This window comes from Caretta caretta, chromosome 9 (assembly GCF_965140235.1).
Source record: "Caretta caretta isolate rCarCar2 chromosome 9, rCarCar1.hap1, whole genome shotgun sequence".
NCBI classification, from domain to species: Eukaryota; Metazoa; Chordata; order Testudines; family Cheloniidae; genus Caretta; species Caretta caretta.
The window spans coordinates 70,178,235-70,198,566 of record NC_134214.1 but is presented as its reverse complement, the minus strand read 5'-3'; the positions used below and the strand labels follow the sequence as shown (position 1 = coordinate 70,198,566).

Here is a 20,332-nt window from a genome sequence, read left to right as displayed (position 1 = left end):
TACTGAGGCTGTAGACCAGAAGAGGGCAAACTACGGCCCGCAGGCCGCATCCAGCCTGCGGGACCGTCCTGCGCGGCTCTTGAGCTCCCGGCTGGGGAGGCTAGCCCCCGGCCCCTCCCCTGCTGTCTCCCCTCCCGTGCAGCTACGCGCCATGCGGGCAGCAAGGCTGCTAGTCCTGCCGCTCTGAGTGGCATGGTAAGGGGGTGGGGAGTGGGGGAGTTGGATTAGGGGCAGGGGATCCCAGGGGGCAGTCAGAGAGCAGGGGGCGGTTGGATGGGGTGGAGGTTCTGGGGGTGGTGGTCAGGGGACGAGGAATGGGGGGGAGGGTTGGAGAGGTGTGGGAGTCCCAGGGGGCCTGTCAGGGGGTGGGGGTGTGGATAGGGGTCGGGGCAGTCAGGGGATTAGATAGGGGGGTGGAGTCCTGGGGGGCAGTTGGGGTGGGGTTCCCTGGAGGGGTTGGGGCGGTCAAGGGACAAGGAGCAGGGGGGGTTGGATGGGTTGCGGGTTCTGAGGGGGACAGTCAGGGGCAGGAAGTGGGAGGGGGAGGATAGGGAGTGTTTGGGAGGGCACAACCTTCCCTTCCCGGCCCTCCATACAGTTTCACAACCCCGATGTAGCCCTCGGGCCAAAAAGTTTGCCCACCTCTGTTGTAGATGATCCATAGGTAAAACTCAAAGGTGAAATGTTCAGGTTTGATTAGGATAAGCATCCAAAAGTTAACTTCTTAGAGTCTTGGAGATAATGAGTTGGAAACAGTGTGAGAACAAGCTTTCTCATCACATTCCTGGCACTTTCACTTTTGCTCCCGGTTGGAAAATTTTCAAGAGCTACTTTTTTCCTGGTATTTTGGTGGTTGTGGTTCCAGTTATAAAGTGTAAATGGGAGGGAAAACATGATTTTATAACTTTTAAAAGGCTAGATTTAGAGATTTGGGGAAGGTTCAGCAGGCTGTTGTTTTTTTCCAAGCCAGTAACTCCTCTGTAGGTAGAAAAGTTAGGTTAGGAGGTAAAGCCCAGATCCTCTTAACTCCCATTGAAATCACTTAGGTTTTGTGACTAAATCTCTCTTTATGCCCTGCTTCATTCCTCAGGTGATTTAGGAGGGCCAAATCCATCAATCAGTTTTTCCACAAAAAACAGATGATGTAGCTAATGCACTAGGAAAACAAAACTTTTTAAGAATTGTTTTCAAGTCCCATACCTGATCACTTTTTTTTAATGGGACAGTCCCTTCTGTTCTTCCTAGTTGTGCATTTTAATTTTTGTTTTCTTACATCTACATATTAGGTTTTTTTTAAAAAAAAGACTCCTTGGCAGACTGGCAGAGGACTTGTTCTGAGAGCTCTTTCCCCGTAAGTGGACTCATGGTACGTTCTCACTAAGGTCTCATCTTCATTGATGGCCACTTTCTAAATATGTACAGGTCAGTTTAGTTCTACACTGATCTTAGAGAGGGGAAAGATAATTGGAGTGCAAATCCAGAGAAAAAAATTCTGTGGATAAGTACTTTTTGAAACTTTTAATGAGGATTTGTGTCCTGAATCAGAGCTGGGTTTATATGATTGCTGAGCCAAAACCAGTGTGATTCCTGTGTTACATTCACCAATAGAAGTGCTGCTTCCTGCTGAATAGAGCCCCTAGTCAATGAAGACAAACGTTTTGAACAAGTTCAAATACAGTAAATAATACAAATGCTGCTTTTTTAATGGAAGACTAAGCATATTTTCTTTTGCAATAGCCATCACATATTTATCTTAGTTTGAAGCTTGGCTATACTGAAACTTCCGAATTTAGATTTTATCATTAATTACCATAATCTCAAGAAAACCTGGTGAAGATGTGTCTCTATGTTCAGTGCATATGCCACTCCTGTTGCCATTGCTGGGAGTTGTGTTTGTGTTTCGAAGGGATACCAGAATATCCTTTGTGCTAGTTCAGTACTGCAGCTGGTTCAGCAAACCAATAACGCAGGAGGCGAGTTTTACTGATGTTTAGCCCTACAACACAAATAGCCAAAGATGGCCCTCAGATATTGTTCTTCTGCTTCCTCTGACGTGTTATCGATGCCTGGGTTGTATGTGAATACATGTCTACCAAAGTTTAGTGCCATTCATAATCTCAGACTTCTTGTTGTTTACCCTGATTTCAAGCGAAGAACAATAAGGAAAAGGAGGGAGAGGTAATATCTTTTATTGGAGCAACTTCTGTTGGGGAAAGAGAAAAGCTTTGGAGATTATACAGCTCTTCGTCTTTTTCAGGTTGTCATCGTCTTCTGAAGAGCTCTGTTTTAGCACAAAAGCTTGACTTTTTCACCAACAGAAGTTGGTCCAATAAAAGACATTATCTCACCCACCTTGTCTTTCTAATATCCTGGGACCAATACAGCTACAACATCAGTGCAAATAAGGGAAAGCTAATATTAGAGATCACACATGGCATGTAAAATGCATGTGTGAAAGCTACGTGTAAGTACTCTGTCGTAACAAAGACGTTATTAGTCTTGGGGGGAATTTGTCATAGTCCTTCTGAATTTCATTAAGCAGAGGACTGCTAATGTATAATAGGGTACTGTCAAAAACTAAGATGGTATGTGATATAAAATAATTTTTTAACATATACTGTAATGCAGGCTCATTTTCTTATGCATTTCAATGTTTTCTGTTATCATGCTGCATATATTTATGGTACATCCTGGTCTTAAGTATTATTTGTAAAATATTTTTTTAACAAAGATTTTTTTAAATATATTTTTTTGCTTTCAAACTGGATTACAGGCACTGTTCCTTTTTGTGTCTTGTTTATCTACTTCTAAAATAAATTCTGTTTGAAGACTACTTGAATACCCTTTGGAGAAGCACTATTTTTAAATTCTGCTATCGGTCTATTAGCTCTCTGCTATAAAATACATGAAGACACACACACAAATTGTTTTGACAGAGATTAGGAAGAGAAATTATTAAATCCACTTTACCACAAGTGAAATATTGTAACGTTTTATTGATCTCTAAGAAAGAACACCTCTCCCAAGACCATATACTCTAGAGCAGTGGGGCCCAATCAGTACACAGCTGTGGCCCATGTGACATCCTCAGGGCCATACAGGTGTTACTGGATGTGGCTCACATAACACTGCTCTTGAGTAGCTTAGCTCTGTTTTCTATCTTTCCTACCAAAGGATTAATTACTTTCCCAGGGAATGTTCAAGAATAGTTAATCATCTTCTAGTGGGGTGGAAAAGTTGCCATTAGATGTGGTATGTGTGTATGCACATGCCCACAATATGTAGTATATATAATATATTATCTAGTATGTAAGTTTACATGTGTCTATATCTATCTATCTGTTTCGCATCAGAACAAAAATGAGCACCTGCAAAATGGGAGAAAGAGACAAACTCTCTGTAGCACAGTGATTAGGATACTGGCACAGATCAGTCTTTACCCTCCCTGAGATAGCTCTTCAGGACACAGGTTTGCATCCCAGAGCACTCCACATGTGGCAAAGGAGGAGCTTGGACCTCTGTCTCCCACATCCCAGGCCACTGCCTTAACCTCTCTGAGAAAGCTTCCTGATGAAAAGTTTTGTTGAAGCTGATACGGTTCCAGTTTTGCTAAAACAATTTCAACCAGCTCTACTTACTGCATAAATATGCACATGTATGTATACAATTTAAATTTAGATAGTGAAATCACGTACATGTGGATTTTTCATATTTAGTAAGCTTGCTGTCACCTTTAGGGCTTTTTTGTAAAGTGAAGAATTTTGCAATGGTAGATACAATATTTCTACTACCTTTGAACCAGGGTTTTGAACCATTTCAGCTTTATGATAGGTGTGGATAAATGCTGAAGCCTATTTATCAAGTAACACTTTATTTTGTGAATGAGAGTTGCATGACGCTGTCAAAGAAATGAGGTTTGACTTTCCGCATGAAGCTGCTATCACACTGAAACAGGCAGTTGAATTTTAGCCTGTATCCCATTCAGATATTTCATCCTTCTTAGGTCAAGGGAGGGCACCCTTTACTGGGCTTGATAACTTTGCTTTACCTTTGTTCTATGTTTGTTTCTGGAATATGATGTTATATTTTGTTCTTGATCTGATTGCTCCGGTCCAGCTCCAGATATGCATCAGGGACCTCACCTCAAGGGGCCTACCTGTTGTTTTGATTGTCCAGTCAGCACAAAAACTTCACTCTGATCTGAAGCAGCCAGTTGCAGATAAGCTGCAGGCAGGTAGTCACATTGACATAATTATGGGATTGAATGACTCCCACTATGGGTTTACTTTCCTGAAAGAAAATAATCTTCCATTCCACTTATTAGGATCCATGTACTGATAGTCTCTCTCTCTCTCTCTCTCCCTCTCTCTCTCCCCTCATCCCCATTACATCACCAAACCACTTCTGTGTTTTAAAAAAAATCACTTATGACAAGTTCAGATCTCAGTCAGGCACTGAGACACCTCTGACTCAGGTAAGCCAAATAACCACTGACAGAAATATTTCAGGCAAGTGATGGGCATTCAGTGCCTCATTTCCTTTGACACCCCATCCCCCGACTGCCCATGTTTCATGATATGAAAAAGCAGAAATCATATTTGTTTGATTTAAGAGAAGCTATCGTGATACCTTTTACTCAAATGTGAAAGTATATGCCTACATGCAAGTATACAGCTTCTGTGAGAAAAATGCATTGTCTCCTATTTCCACAAACCATCTGGGTGGGAATTGATTTAAGCAGTATAAAACAATCCCCCAACCCCAAAATAACAAAAACACTGGTTATTTGCCAGGGTGAATGTTACCAGCTACTAATAATTGAAGCACATAATCAATGTCACAAACTATTTAAATACCAACAAAGCAAATGTTAAATATCTGGGGTAAAGGTCTTTCCGTTTGTCAGGCAATCTCTTAACTAGTAGAAATAGAACCAGGACACTGCATAGTGAAATGCTTTCTGGAGATGTACATAGTTGTCACTGAGTGCTGCCTTGTAATCACTCTGTGTTTGGGGAGTTTGCCAACATTCAAGATTTAACTGGAATACTTCTCTTTATGTTAACGGGACAGGATGGGGCTCAGGGCTGGGGCAGGGAGTTAGGGTGCAGGAGGAGGTGCGGGTGTGGACTCTGGGAGGGAGTTTTGGATTGAAGCAGCAGGAAGAGCTTACACAGAGAGCACTGCTGTAATCGTATCTCCCTGTCATAAAGGCATGGATAAGTATGTGCATTAGCCACACAAAACTGCCTTTCCGAGACTATATTCTTCACAGGTTGCAAGTTATATTTGAGGCAGAAGCAGAGGAGGAGAACTCAAGGCCTAAAGCTTTTCATGTTAAGTTGCCTAAGGAGTTGTCCCATCAAAGTGCAAGCCTAAAAATTCACCTGTCTACCCAAGTGCCGTGTATAAATTAACAGCAGCGCAGCCTTAGTTGGATGAAGGCAACGCCTGCTGCTGGCCACTCAATACTGAATTCAGTCAACCTACTAAACATCAAGAAAGCTGTCATGCTACTTCCTGACATAAAGTCAAGTACATGCTGGTGTGTCAGAAAAATACCATAACTCTCGATGAGTGTCAGGATGTACAATCTTAAAATGTGTAAAGTCAGAGCTGAAGGGGTAAATGTTCAGTGTGGAGATTGCCTTTCAGTGTGAAGAATCCCTAAGTGTTTTAGAAATTAATATATATAAACACATCACTTTCCACAAAAATGCAGCCATCTCTGGGGTGATAAAGCACTGCAGCAATTTACTAATTCATAGCTATGTGGGCTGTGATTTTTCAAAGGAATCTAAAGGAGTTATGTGCCTAACTCCTATTGAGTTTCAGTGGGATTTGGACACTTAAGTGTCACAGGCTTCTTTAAAAGACCAGCCATAAGAGCTCGATGCAAAAAGTGGAAAAAATGTTTAAATGTACTGAAAGAGCTTGGCAAATTTTAGGTTGTTCCCCAGACAGACCATAGGAATATGACTTCAATGTACTCGGGTTAACGATTGCAGTCCTTGCTATGTCTCTAGGGAAAATCTGGCATTAAAGTGAACCATAAATCTACCTCAGAAAGGAGAAGATGAACACCCTCCTTCTGAAAGTGGATCACAACATTGTCAATCTCACTGGAATTGAAAGGGGCCGAGCAAAGATTGTACCCCAAAAGACCTATGCTCAACCTTATTTGAGTAGAGTGCTCAGCCAGCCAGCCTTTATGAGAGAAAACAAATCCATGAAACAGCCCCAATGGGGTCTTCATGTGCTCAGGAATCAGGCCACTATAGTAGAGAGTAAGCCCTCTCAGTAAACCCCACAAAACTTTTACTTTGTAGTTTCTAATGAAAAAAAAAATGCAGCAGACTAGAGGAGAAAATAACACACTGGCCAGGGCTGGCACAGATGCACCGAAAGCAAGGAAGGATTACTTGTTCCCTGACCGCCCACCCCAGCAAGTAGGCTGAGATCTCACTGCAGGAGAGAATCTTGTCTCTACCTTCAAGTCTCTGTACAGTGTCAACCTGTCTACATCTCTGTCCTTTTCTCTTCTATAGTCCTGCTCTTGTTCTATGCTCTGCTGTGTATCCCATCTCACCAAAGCCTTCATCCCCTTCTCTAAATTGCATGCCTCTTGTCATGCTGCTCCCTAAATATTCTATTAAGCATTTCGAACACGTGTAGTGCAACATTATCATCCTATCTCTTGACCATTATTTCTGAGCTGCACTAATACTGCATCCAAGAATAGTTACAATAAATAAATCCAGCATGAATTGATACTGCACCAGTATATTTGGTAAAGTTATGTGACTGGCTTTAAACAAAGTATTTTCCCCTGTGTATCTTGTTCTGTTCTGTGAAGCTTTCTCATCCAGGGAGATAAACAGTTAAACATTCTAGACTTTAAATAGTTTTTTGTCTCTTTAGAAGGAGATTTATCTAACCCTGAATCTCCAACTAGCATAAGAGCATCCAAAAGGGACATGGCATCTCATCTTTTAAAAAGGATAACAGAAAAAAAATCTTACTGCTTTCCTGGAGAGGATTATTTAGCCCAAATTCCCATTTACAGAGCTTATATTTTCTGACATTTTATGACCAAGGAGGGATTTGTCCACCCCTCCTCCTGTACTTCTCTACTAATGCTACAGTACGTTGTTCCGAAAAAAATACCATGCCCAAAAGTGCCCTAAAATCAGAGTGCACATACATCATTACAAATGTTTAAATACAAAACTATTTACTAATAGTCAGGGCCAGCTCTAGGTTTTTTGCCGCCCCAAGCAAAAAAAATTTTGGCCACTCCCGCCCCCCCCTTTTTTTGGCTTTTACACGTTTGCACTTTGCAATGTTTTTTGTTTTGTTTTGACTATTTAAAATAAAAAAAAAATGAAAACAGAGAATTTGTAGTTAGTGAAATAAAACAATTTCCTACTAGGTTACTCATTTAATTTTAACAAAATCACATGCAGCAAAGGCGGGTGGGGGGGAGGAGCGCATCGACCCGCCGCCTCACCCCATGCAGGGGCTCATTGGTTGACTGAGAGGGGCCGGGGGGAAAAAAAGGGTGGCCGGAATGCCGCCCCTGGAAATGTGCCGCCCCAAGCACGTGCTTGCTTTGCTGGTGCCTGGAGCCGGTTCTTTCAAAATCACTCGGTACCTAATGCCCATTTATTTCAATAGGACTTAGGCACCCAAATACCTTTTAAAATCTGGCCCTATGTGTTTTATCCTACAGTCTTTTACTCACATGTGCAATATTTATCCATGTGAATAATTTAATTTACTCCAATAGGCCTAAACACATGAGATAAGACTACTCAAGTGAGTAAGGGTTTTCAGGATCAATCCCCAAGGCATGTTGTTTTGTAGTGCTAGTTGAACATTCAAATTAGTCTTTATTGTATAAGCATTTTGGGATTTTTTCTAATAATTTTATTTATAGGTGTCTTCATTTTGATTCTCTTTAATTCTGCCAGCCTAAGTGTTGATTAAGGAGACATCGTCACGATTGCCCTATTCACAGATTAAGAAATGAATCAAACCTTTTCAAAAGCTCAACATGAAGGTTGGATATTGAAAGCAGATAGAAATGGATCATGCAGTCAATAACAATACTTAGGAGGGCTTAGTTGGGGGGAAAACATTCTTTTGAAATGTTCTGTATACAAGATATAAAGCAGCACAATTATCCGCTTGCTTTCAGCAACCAAGAATGATTTATTAGTTACAGTAGTTTGGCTTTGAAACACTAAACGTGGATAAGAGAGCACGTGCTCAGTGTTTAAGGGTTCCAACATCTGACCTGACAATCTTCTTACAAAAAGTCATTTTGGAATTAGCAAATGACAACATGAGTTCTGAAATGGATATGAAATCAAACAGATTAAACAAAGGATTTCATTATTTCAGTGCCCTCTTTTAACACGTTAGCTACTTGAACTGTTTGTTTTTATGAGCCCAGATGGTACCAAGATGTATGTAAAATAAATAAACACAGTAGAACAAATCAGATGCTTGGCTGCTGTTCAGTAATAGCTAAGGCTAAGCTTTAGTAAATTCCCATAAAGATGTGATAACTATAGAATCTCACACAATATACTGCAGTAGGCTTACTGGCAAGGCACACCATTCTGCTTGAGATAGGAGGGTACATTTAAAACTTTGTCATGAAAATGGATGCCATTGAAAGTTCTTTGTTAGGCAGCGTAATCAAGTGTGTCAAATCCATAAATGTGTCTCACACAACAGAAGCCACATTTACAATCCATTTAGCAAATAATGAGGGAAGTTGTAAGGATGTGGTAGGGCTTCATCAAGGACATTTTTCAGTCAAAATTTCTCACTGGAAATATTTTGGTTTTCTTACCATCTCTAATTATAAAGTGGCCTAAAATCAGGCTTTGTTAAGAAAAACAAACCAGTAACCCCAGGTTTGTCTAGGTGGAGCAGTGCACAGCTACTGTAATGCAGCTCAGGATCTGGCCCCAGACCAGTGGTGGGCAACCCGCGGACCGCACGTGGGCCGTCAAGGTAATCCACTGGCGGACCACTAGACAGTTTGTTTACATTGACGGTCCGCAGGCACGGCCACCCGCAGCTCCCAGTGGCCACAGTTCGCCGTTCCCGGCCAATGGGAGCTGTGGGAAGTGGCAGCCAGCACGTACATGCAGCCCATGCCGCTTCCCACAGCTCCCATTGTCTGGCAACGGCAAACTGTGGCCACTGGGAGCTGTGAGTGGCCATGCCTGCAGACGGAAAATGTAAACAAAATGTCTAGTGGCCCACCAGTGCATTATCCTGATGGGCCGCATGTGGCCCGCGGGTCACAGGTTGCCCACCACACTGCCCTAGGTGAATAAATTATCATAGAATCATAGAATATCAGGATTGGAAGGGACCTCAGGAGGTCATCTAGTCCAACCCCCTGCTCAAAGCAGGACCAATCCCCAATTTTTGACCCAAATGGCCCCCTCAAGGATTGAACCCACAACCCTGGGTTTAGCAGGCCAATGCTCAAACCACTGAGCTATCCCTCCCCCCGGTTACACTACTTTCAGTCTTTTATCAATGAGTTATTTACAGTGCTGTTTCTGGTGTGTTGTTTTAGTTGTATGTTGCCATCCATGCTATCCATATATGTTAGGAAGGACTTGGCAACAACTGGAGGATAGAGCAGAAATATGTAGAGATACCTGAATATCGTCAGATGCCAGGAAAATAATACCAGACCCAATATTTAGTCTCTCCAGCAGAACAACTTTAGCTACCCAATGTTGGGAGAATCCTTAAAAACAGAAATGAAAAAAAAACTTGAGAGCACTCTCCAACATATGATAGAGAATGTGCTCTCATTCTGCTTGGGATATTACATATGATACTTCATAATAAATGAAATGACCACTCTATTTGCAAAGTTTACACAGATAAATGCCATCACTAGTTTCCCTAGTGTTATAGACTAAGGATGTCTAGACACTGGAATCCTAGGAGGAGGTAATGAGAAGCATGGGACATCACTTCCAGAAAACATCCAAATCATGGTACTGCATAAGTCTTGCAAAAACTGGAATCTATGCATTACTGACAGGCAGTGTGGAGTAATCTGTTCCTGTTTCAGTGGAGTGACCTAGCTGGATCAAAGCAAAATATATCTCCTTTCTTAAAAAAAATAATCTTTTTTACTTCCTTCATCTGAAGCTTCACAAGTGGCACTGCAGAGAGATATTTGTATAATGACACTATCCAGATGGAGGAGGATGCAATTTCCTGTTCATAAATGCGTCTCTCAATGAAAATTTCTGTTTGATGGCTCAAAATGATCTTGCAGGATTCAGATAGCCCTAAAATGGTAACACTGATATGAAAAGATGACTTATTTGAAATGTCAATACTATTTTATCTCACTTCCCTTGCATTGGTATTCCATTTAGTTTATAGTTGGGAGTTTCTCCCTGGTTTCAGCATGTATTATACGGCACCCTCTAATGTTTTCTCCCTTATCGGAGACTGAGCATATTTCTTTGTGTTGCTGCTAGGCCATGCTATGGCAAGGATGAAGCAACAAACCGGATTCTCAAATTGAACACAATAATACTACTGAGTGATCCATCTGCATGGTACTGGACCAGTCCAATTATATCTATATCTTTTTTGATAGAAATATTTTGGCTTGCCTAATAATTATGTTCTACAGTGTAAGTATGTCAGCTAAATAGTGTGAAGAACACAGTGCTGCTGTACCTGTTGCTGTGACCTGTACTGTGGAGAAATGGAAGACTTAATTCTCCAAAGCTCACAATCCAGCACTAAAAATAATAAATTTAGAACCAGGAGAGAGAAAATCTGTATTAAAAGAGAACAGTGACAAAGAGGATATAATTATGTGAGCCAAAATATGAAATAATAATGAGGCAGTGAGTTCCCAGTAACTGAGGGAATTATGAAAGTAATGCAGAGGCCTCTGCCAGGAATATGCACACACATTTCTGATGCAACAAGAGAACTTTGATCTCAGCGAAGTATCTAAAGATTGGGCTATAATTATTCTGAGTCAAAATATTAAATAATAATGAGACAATTCCTAATAACTGAAGGAATTACAGAGTACGATAATATACTAATCTACTGCCCGCCTGAAAGAGGCAGTCAGACAGTGATGTGTGAATGGTGTTAATTTTTTCCCCCTGACTCAATCCAGCTCGATCCAAGAACAGAGCTGAAATATAGCCAAACCAAATGGTTTCTAACTCATCTGACCTTTCTGATGCCACACAATAGGTTCAGTCAATGAGAGACAAAAAGGAAAATTCTAGGTGACTTATCTCAACAAACTATGCTCAAAATGTATAATGAAGACCAGTCTGGCTCATATATTCACAAAATGTGTGCGCACACAAACCCGAGTGTAGCATAAAGCTTCTACCCAGTGGCTGTACACCTGAATAAAACTCAAGCAAACTTGTGCTGGTTTATGGAGACAGATCAAACACAGACCAAGAATTACTTTGAGTACTTGTCTAGAGAGGCACAGTGCACCCAGCTGTAGCAGTTCAACCAATTCTTTCTCTCTTCCTAACGCCTTAGGAATTTTAGTCCTTTTCTCTACAGCAAATCCAAATGACCCTATTCCCCCACCTCTGTCTCGTGTATTCAGCCCATTCATGCATCATTAGAGTCAGTTCTGGAAACTTCCTGGTTCATTCAACACTGGCCAGGTAGAGTGCAAAAACATGATTTGTACCGTAAAGCAATAATAGTAATTGGTAGAGTACATGTTTATACAGAAACACTTTTCTGTCAGTAGTAAAGTCAGGACCATTGATGTAAAAAACATAAATACATTTTAAACTCTTTGATCACTCTCCTTTTTTATTTTTTTCTTCCCCAAAAGAAATCCACTCTTTAACAGCTATTGAAATCTCAGTGTTTAAAAAGCCATCTGAGTGCAACAACATTGAGGTAGAGCTTGCAAGTGAAGGGCAAACTTCCTTTAGACCTTATTTGTTTGTTTATTTATTTGCAGGGAGTGGGGAGCTAGGTGGTTGGTTTTATTAATTTTTTAAAAATTATTTGACAAGAGCATCTGGGCCTCAACAGACTGCACAAATAATAATAGAGATTTTGGAAATGCCTAGGAAAGGAGAGATGCCATACCACTCTGGGGTTCTGTTTAATTTGAGTGTCTTTGGTTCTTTTCCAATTCCTGGCTGAGTGAAGAAGTAACATCCTTAGAAATGACTAGGTTTTAATTTAAATTTCTAGAATCTATAAGATTGAATAAGTTTCTAGGTGGGGTCTTGAGCCAAACATTTGCTTAGTTTGAGATGATCCCAAGCAGTATCCTTTCCTTTTTCACAGGAGTTCCATGGCAGCATTTGCTAGCATACACCCCAGTCACCTGTCCATGCTTTTCTGAGCAGTGCTGATTTTCAGTTCTGTGTATGAATTGCCTAGTGGTGTATATTAGAAGGAATAAATACTAGCTTGAATATTATATTACACTCAGGAAGTAGAAGGCAGGAGCAAACAGAAGGAGAATAAAATGTAGCTGGCTTTAATAACAAAGATATACTGAATGTGGCAGGGGAAAATGGTGTATGAAACTAATTGGAACAAATTAGCTAGGGAGGTTGTGGAATAAGGTTAGGTTTTTAAGATCAGGTTAGATAATACCTGTCAGGGATAGTCTAGATAATACTTAGTCCTGCCTTAGTTCAGGAGACTGGACAGGATGACCTGAGATGGTCCCTTCCAGTTCTACATTTCTATAATTCTAGGATTTAGAATTTCAGTTCGTGTCCTATAGTTAAGGTTGATGCTAGCTTTCCATATGAAGCCCAATACGTAAACCTCATCTTAACTCCCTTGAAAATAACCCACTGCCCATGAAATATTGTATGCCACGTTTTTCTGAGAAGTTTTTTAAAATTGCACGAAAAAGGTGTTTCAAATTATGGTGTTTTAAAAGTTTCCAAGATGAGGAAAGTCTTGAGTAGTGCAAAAGAAATGTTTTGTATAGAGGGACCTAGACCTTCATGTGACAGGATGTAGTATTCTGTTTCTTTTTATCCCTTGGTGTTTTCTCCTCTTTCTTATACACTCCTAGGGCCTAATCCAAAACTCACTGAAATCAGTGGGAGATGTTGACTTCAATAACCATTGCATTTAGCTCATATAAAGCAATTTTGGTGCATGTAGAGAATTAATTTTAACCAGAGCATCAAAAGTGGCAGCCTTAGGACCATCTGACTACCTTATTTAGCCCAATTTAAACTTTTGTATTTCCTGTATGTAGTTATCACAGGAGCCTCTGAGCCAGTGGGACATCCCATGGAGCATGCTGCCTTAACTTTACAGCAATAAACTGGTATTTAACTCAAGATGGCCACCTCGACATCAAATTGCATAAAATAGAACAGTCCTTAACTGGTCGAAGCAAAAAGATGTAGTCACAGTTAGGCACCGGAGTAGCTGGGTTTCTTCAAGATCCTCCCTGAACTATCTCCTGTAAGAAACAGCCCAGCCCTTTTTAGCTTGTCTTTTGGGCCCTGATGGGCTTCTGCATGCTCCCAACCATTCTAGCTGCTGGAGGACCAATTATCATTGTCTCCTCCAACAGCTGATCCTAGGTGGCCTCTTTGGGGAGCTCTTGGAGGTCTGAACTCACTGTTCTTTTTCTCCAAAAAGGACAATGTCTGTGGGGTGTGCCACAGTGGCAGGGCCTCTGGCCATGGGCAGCAAATGCTAGGTATACCACTTCAAATAAAGGGAAATCCTTTTGCCCCTATTTCAAATTAATGCCTGAATACTATACTTTACTTTCCCAGATATCAGTATGTGGAACTATATTTCATATTTTCTTGTAGATGAAAGTGCAATCATTGTACCTGCTTTACCATCATAGAGAGCTAATTTAATAAAGGACTTCGTGGCCTTGTTTTTACTTGTGCATGTCTGCATGTCATCCCAACCTCTGCATATAAATTCTAAAATAATGCATATTTTGGGTTTACTCTTGAGAGTCATCTCCACAGTCCATGGCATAGTTTGCAAAAATTTCATGGCATAATGGAAATGTGTTTTGTTGTGAATACAGCTCATTAAAGTTTGTCATTTTCTATAACCGGACAACTTCCTGCCTTTTGTACAGGGGAAACTTTTATAGATACTGATACATGGTTATCTTCCAAAGGTTAGCTATAATTAGAATAGACATCCATAGCAAATAAAAGTGAAAACATTAAAACTAAGATAAGTGGTTTATTTTTGTAGTGCTTTGATGAAATCCCCTGTGGTTAGATTGGCTGTAATGTTAAATGTATGATAATTTTGTTTACAAGAGTTTACTGACTTGTTCCCCGTTGCTCCCTGTGACGCTGATGTGCAGTCTTGAAAGGCAGAACTGGCGGCTTGATAATCTGAAAATATCAATCAACGCCATGTGAAGCACAGGATGCATTTTAAGGCTATCCATACTGCAGTTAAGATTCATGAAAATGGAGACCCAATACTTTACATAAAAAATAATGACCAGAGATATTCCAGCATGTGCCAGACTAGACAGATAACCTTTTCTCCTTGTGAAACCAAGCCCAAAATAAACTCTGTCAGATAAGATCAGAACCCCCTTTCCACTGTACTGTGTCAATCAAGCCCTTCATATTGATAATCTGAAGAAAATAAGGATGAAAACACACAGCCTATTTTTGCCTTATTAAGATGAAGAGATTCTGTCAGAGTTTGATAACATTTTAGATGCAGAGGCTGTTATAAGAACAAAATGCATATCAAATATGTCTGCAAAAGGACCTCTTTATCAAGATAAAATCCTGATGAAAAATGCCACTTATTCTTTCTTTTCTAGCAGGTGGGTCTAAAAGAGCCCAAGTCAAGAATGTAAATCTATATTTAATAGAGGCATTTAGTTAAAAAGGATCACATATTAACCTTGGAGCCATTTACTTATCATCCTAATATGGAAAAAAGTAGATTCAGTTCTTCTGTGTTCAAAAGGTACAACATTTGCCATTAATAATTTAACATTTTTCAACAGATGTCTCCATCTTAAGCCCAGATTCTTATAGGCTTATATTCAAATTGGACAGTACCTTACTCAAGTATTCCAATTGGTCTCATTGTGTGAGTTACTAGTGAACATGAGAAAGGTATCAGAATCTGGCCCTAGTGAACTGTATTGTTGACCATGATACTGTGGCAAAGTTATGTGTATGTGGAAATCCAAAATATTATACGTATGCAAAAAGTAAATATAATTGTTGTCAAGTTTGAACATTTTATATATTTAATTGAAGTGATCTTTCTCTGCCACATCCAAATGACTTACCTACCTTTCTTTAAATGGATGGGGGATTTTAAGTCCCCTTTCTTAGATGGTGAGGCTGATATAAACATCTGTCCTCCGCTCCAAAGCACTTTACTTGAGAAAGCAGATATATCATTTCAAACCATTTGTTCAGCATTGGTAACATCTACTTTCAAGGCAAAACCAAACTAGTTACAGGATGTTTTCCCGACCCTCTTATGTTGTACCATGATATGGTTGAGTTCAAATCCAGAAATGTATTTTAGGCCAATTTCTCTTGGACTGACACAGTGCTTAAGAGATTAAAAGTATTCAGGATAGTTTTCTGCATTGCTTCTATACAATTTTGCACATTTTCACTTCATTATTTCAGAGAAAAGAGGAGCTAACTAGTCACCGTCATTTATTAAAAGTTCAGCTCCAGTGGAGAAAGAAATCAGCTTGACCAGAGAGGTCCAAGAGATTAGGTTTCACATAATGATTCAACATTCTTATCATTTTAGTTGGTAAGGAAGAAACATAATATTACTATAATGTTAAACATTTTATTAGTGTTTGGTTATAATCTGATTTCATTCTGGTGCCACAAAGCATAGAATGTCTTGAGTTTGTTAATACTCTTCTTAGAGCCAGGAACAGGGAAGGAAGGAAGAAGAATGGAAATATCTCTACTGAAAATAAGAGAAAGCAATATCTAAAGCTCTGCTGTATTCTGGTTTATTTTTTTGGCAGCGCACACCTTTTTTGTTTCCTTACAGAATTTTTTGAGCAGTAGGGCATCTGTGTTGGCTGTATGAGATTTTATCTAAAGAACTTCCCAAATGTGACCACATACTGGCTTTTTTGCACGGTTTGGCAAATGCTGTAATTCAATGGGAATTTAAAATATAAGGCAAAAAGAATCCCTTTATTTGACCATACAGTAGAGGAAAATCTTGAGTCTTGGTGCATAATGCATATTTTACATAGTATTTCAATACACACAGAGCCCTTCTCCTTGAGGAACTGCCAGTGTTCTCTGGACATGAGTGGTAAATATTCCCAGAAAGATGTTGCCTCCCTTGAATAGTAGTAGGACAAGGAGTATATCATTTTAATTCATATACCAGGAGGGAGGTTAAGTGATAAATTAGAACTGCAAACAAATTATCACAATGGAGGAAGAGGAATCAAAGTGACTATTTTCAATATTGCCCTAGAATTTTGAGGGGAAATCTCTACACACATATACACAAATGTGAATGAGGAAGACATTTTGTGACTGAATCACTACCCAATACATGTGCTGCTGTTATAGCCTTAAGGAATACTCAGTCACTAAAAGGAGAATGGAATTTTCTTCATATGGATCAGAGTACATTGTGAAAATGGTGGGAAGGTAAGAGCTGTATGCTTGATGTTATCTGTATTGAGTACAGTAGGCAAAGTGTCCAATCACACGACTCCCTGTAAGACAATGATCTTACTGAGTCCTGGGCACTTTAACTTGTACGCACAAATATTCTAAGGTGTATACATGTTTTAGAAGGAGGAGGAGGAAAGTGATTTATTTTCTTAGGCTATGTTTTCCTCTTTTTCTGTTTCCTTCACCCCCTTTTAGCCACTCCCTTCTTTTCCTCACATCACAGTTGGAGTGATGGTAAAGAAATATGTCAAAATCTCTTAATGAGTCCCTTGACTTAGTTTGAATTGAAGTTGTATGATGTACATTTTATATGTAAACAATTTGAAAATTGGAAGGTAGGCTTTTACATAGGCGGAATAGAGCCCAACATGACAATCAGTTAAAGTTTTGGGGAGGAATGGAGGGAGTAGAAGAAATTCCAAAATACTGAATCCAAGACAAATAAAGCTAAAAGAAATTCTAGAGCCATGACAGTCAATAATCAAGGCAATTTCTCTACTCTTTCAAGCAATAATGTACCACATGCAATGTAAAAAATACTATATTCTTCATAGTATTTATCATAGGTTATAATTCTAAATGAGCAGTGAAGAGATTAATTTTCAATATGTGGAAGAGTTTTGTGCCCAGATCTTTTCACTCCAGTTTATTGACAATTTTAGGGTATTCATTCCAATTTCTGTATATTATTATTGCACATATGGTAGGTTGTTATAAGTTGTTTTAAAATATTAATAAGACTTGGTGTTTAAACATAGCACAGCAAATACATATATTCTGATATTTCCCCTCATATTTGTTGTATGAACATATTGTACACAGTACAATTATTTAAGAAATATGACTGTAAAGTTTTTTATGTATTGTAGTATAACTATTTCTGTCCACCTGATTCCTCTCCTTTGTTCTTTGCCCCAAGCCGGGTAAAATAAGGATCCCAGTGCATTCATCCCTTGTTCATGCAAGGATTTAATTCATCATCAGAACTCACAAAGAAAGAAAATGAACAGGAATTGAGGAGAATAAGTATCTAGTGTACCAAAAAGTGCAGCTTCAGTGTTGGCAAACAGGAAGCAGGGCATCAGAATCTTTATGACAATGCAGCAACACATGCACGAGTAGAAATTTGGCAATGATTTTCTCAAGAAGCACCAATATTCTCAGTGCAATCACCATCTTGTTTGCAAAGTTCATCCATGTCAAATGTACATTTTTGTTTCCTCTGATAGCATCTAACCTTTACAGGAAATGTCAGTCACCCTGCTTTCCGACGGTAATCAGTATTGAGTTCAATCAATGAGGCATTGGTCAATTTAGTCAATTTCTCTGGCACCACATCATTACAAGATAAAGTTCATGGCGTGTTGTAAGAGAGGTCAGTATTAGTGGCTGTTGAGTCTTATCCATATATTGCTAATTTGCAGTTTACAGCAGAAACATTTGGGAGAAAACAAAATAGATGCAATAGAGAATCCCTTTTCAGGAAGCTCTTTGGCAAATTTACATTTTAATTTTTAACATCAAAGTCTAAATGGGTATTGTTCACTTTAGGTATTTCAAATTGCTCTCACCATGCCTTCAAGACAGCTTTTTGCATTCACCAAGGCCAAACAGTGATAACTCAGCAACAGCACTTTCTCCCCTATAGTTGAGGGGAGGGTAGCAAACAAAATCTGGTGAAAATCTGGTGTGGGGCATAGATGGAGAACAGCAATTCCATTGCATGCTTCTCCTTCCATTAACCTTTGGAAAACCGTCAACATGTGAGCACACAGTTGAAACTGCATAGATTAGAGAAGACCTCTAAGGAGTACGTTTCTTTAAAGTTAAAGAGCAGCCATTGTAAAAGAGATGCTTCCTAATTATTATTCTAATTATTTAGCGTGTGGCAGCTCACAAAACGTACAAGGGGCTTTCCAAATCAGAGGAGGACAGTCACAGTTCTGAAGAGGTACAATATATATTAACACAGTCAAGTCATTTTCAATATGGGAAATCCTCCCAGGAGCTATTGCTGCTTCAACAACATGCTTTCACCTCCTGTGTTTTCTCTGCCCTTTGAGGGATAGTGTGTAGGATGAGAGCAAGAGCCAATGGCCATATGTTTCTGAAGGAGATGTGATGTCAGGGAAAATAAGAGCAGGGCACACTGTGATATGCTCCTCCAATATGTGAACATGAAGCTTAATTTTGGGCTCAGGGTCAGTGGTGACCGAAAGTTGTTACTGTCCAATAGCTGTATGGTGGCCTGTGTGTTACAAAGTCTTCCAGTTTGCAATGGAGAGATGTCTATCCCTTATTTCATAAATTACCACCCCAAATGGTACTAATGATACCTGCTTGGTTGTCTCCATGGAGACTCCAAGGATTGAGTGAGCATGGTAATTGAGCAATCCTCTCACCAAGAGAACTGGGCTCTATCATGTAACGGCTGAGGCACATTGTTGGACTGCTGTGGTAAAGCTTGCATTGATAATGTGAATAAATATAGGACTTCAGGCTTGAAGGCTGCCAATCCCACACCTCTCGCAAACAACAAACTCACATGAAAATTCAAAAGGAAGAAAGAAAGGAAAATGCAATGGACTTATTTTTCTTTCTGATAAGATGAAAGAGAGATATTTTTAATTGCAATTTTTTTAAAGCTGGATATAGAGCTTCAGTTATTATTAAGGTTTTTTTCTTTAGCTAATGCTAGATACACTTACAGAAAAGCATGTACTGTACCATTAAGCCCAGACTTTGGTCTGTTGCCTTTGTTTTTTAATTGAAAACAAAAGTCAGACATATTATTTGTGGAACTCTCTTACTGTTTGTTTGTTATTATTATATGCTTTTATTGTAAGAAGAAAAACAAACAAACAAACAAAACTCCTATAACAATTAGAATGAACTCAGAAAAACTACAAAGGTAAGTAAGTACAATATAAACACATATTCACCATACCATACAATATGTTACATTTTTTCAGTGCTTTATGTTGCAAGAAAACTAAGAGAGGGAAAAATGCCTCACGTGAAACAAGCCAAAAGAAAGGAGAAAAAGATATACTCAGAACATAGCCTCATAGAAGCAGATAATTGTCATTAGACAGCAGTGATTTCAGTCCATAACTGACTGCCAGTTCTTTTTCACCAGGCCATTTGGTAGATCTCTTGACATACAGCACCATGCCATAGTTATCGCTCAGCCAGTGTATTCTAAAAAATAAAGACAAAGGGGGAGATTTGTAAAATATTTAGGCTCTTGATTTCAATGGAAGATAGGTGCCTAATATCTTTAAAATTTGACCCTGACTGGGATCAAGTGTGTGGAGTTCTTCCTTTCTTTTGTATGTTTATTCCTTCAAGAACTGCCATGTCACTGAGGCTCAGAGTTTTAAAGGTATCTTTAAAAGAGGGTTAGGTATTTAGGGAGCCTAATTCCCATCAATTGTTAGTGAGATTTTGGCTCTTAAGTGTCTAAATGCCTTTTCAAATGAGATTTGCGTGCCTAAATCAGTTAGGCACTGCAATGCTGAGCACAGCAACACCTAGATACTTATAAACACCTGGACCTTAATCCACTGCACTGATTACCTTTTCTTGGAGGTGTAGATGATTTTCAG

At 39.5% G+C, this 20,332-nt stretch overlaps 1 protein-coding gene across 5 annotated transcripts in view; it reads left to right on the top strand.

Annotated features, from left to right (window-relative positions):
- PCDH11X (protocadherin 11 X-linked) overlaps window positions 1-20,332 on the top strand; it is a 992,740-nt gene that overhangs the window by 167,292 nt on the left and 805,116 nt on the right. The window lies entirely within an intron of this gene.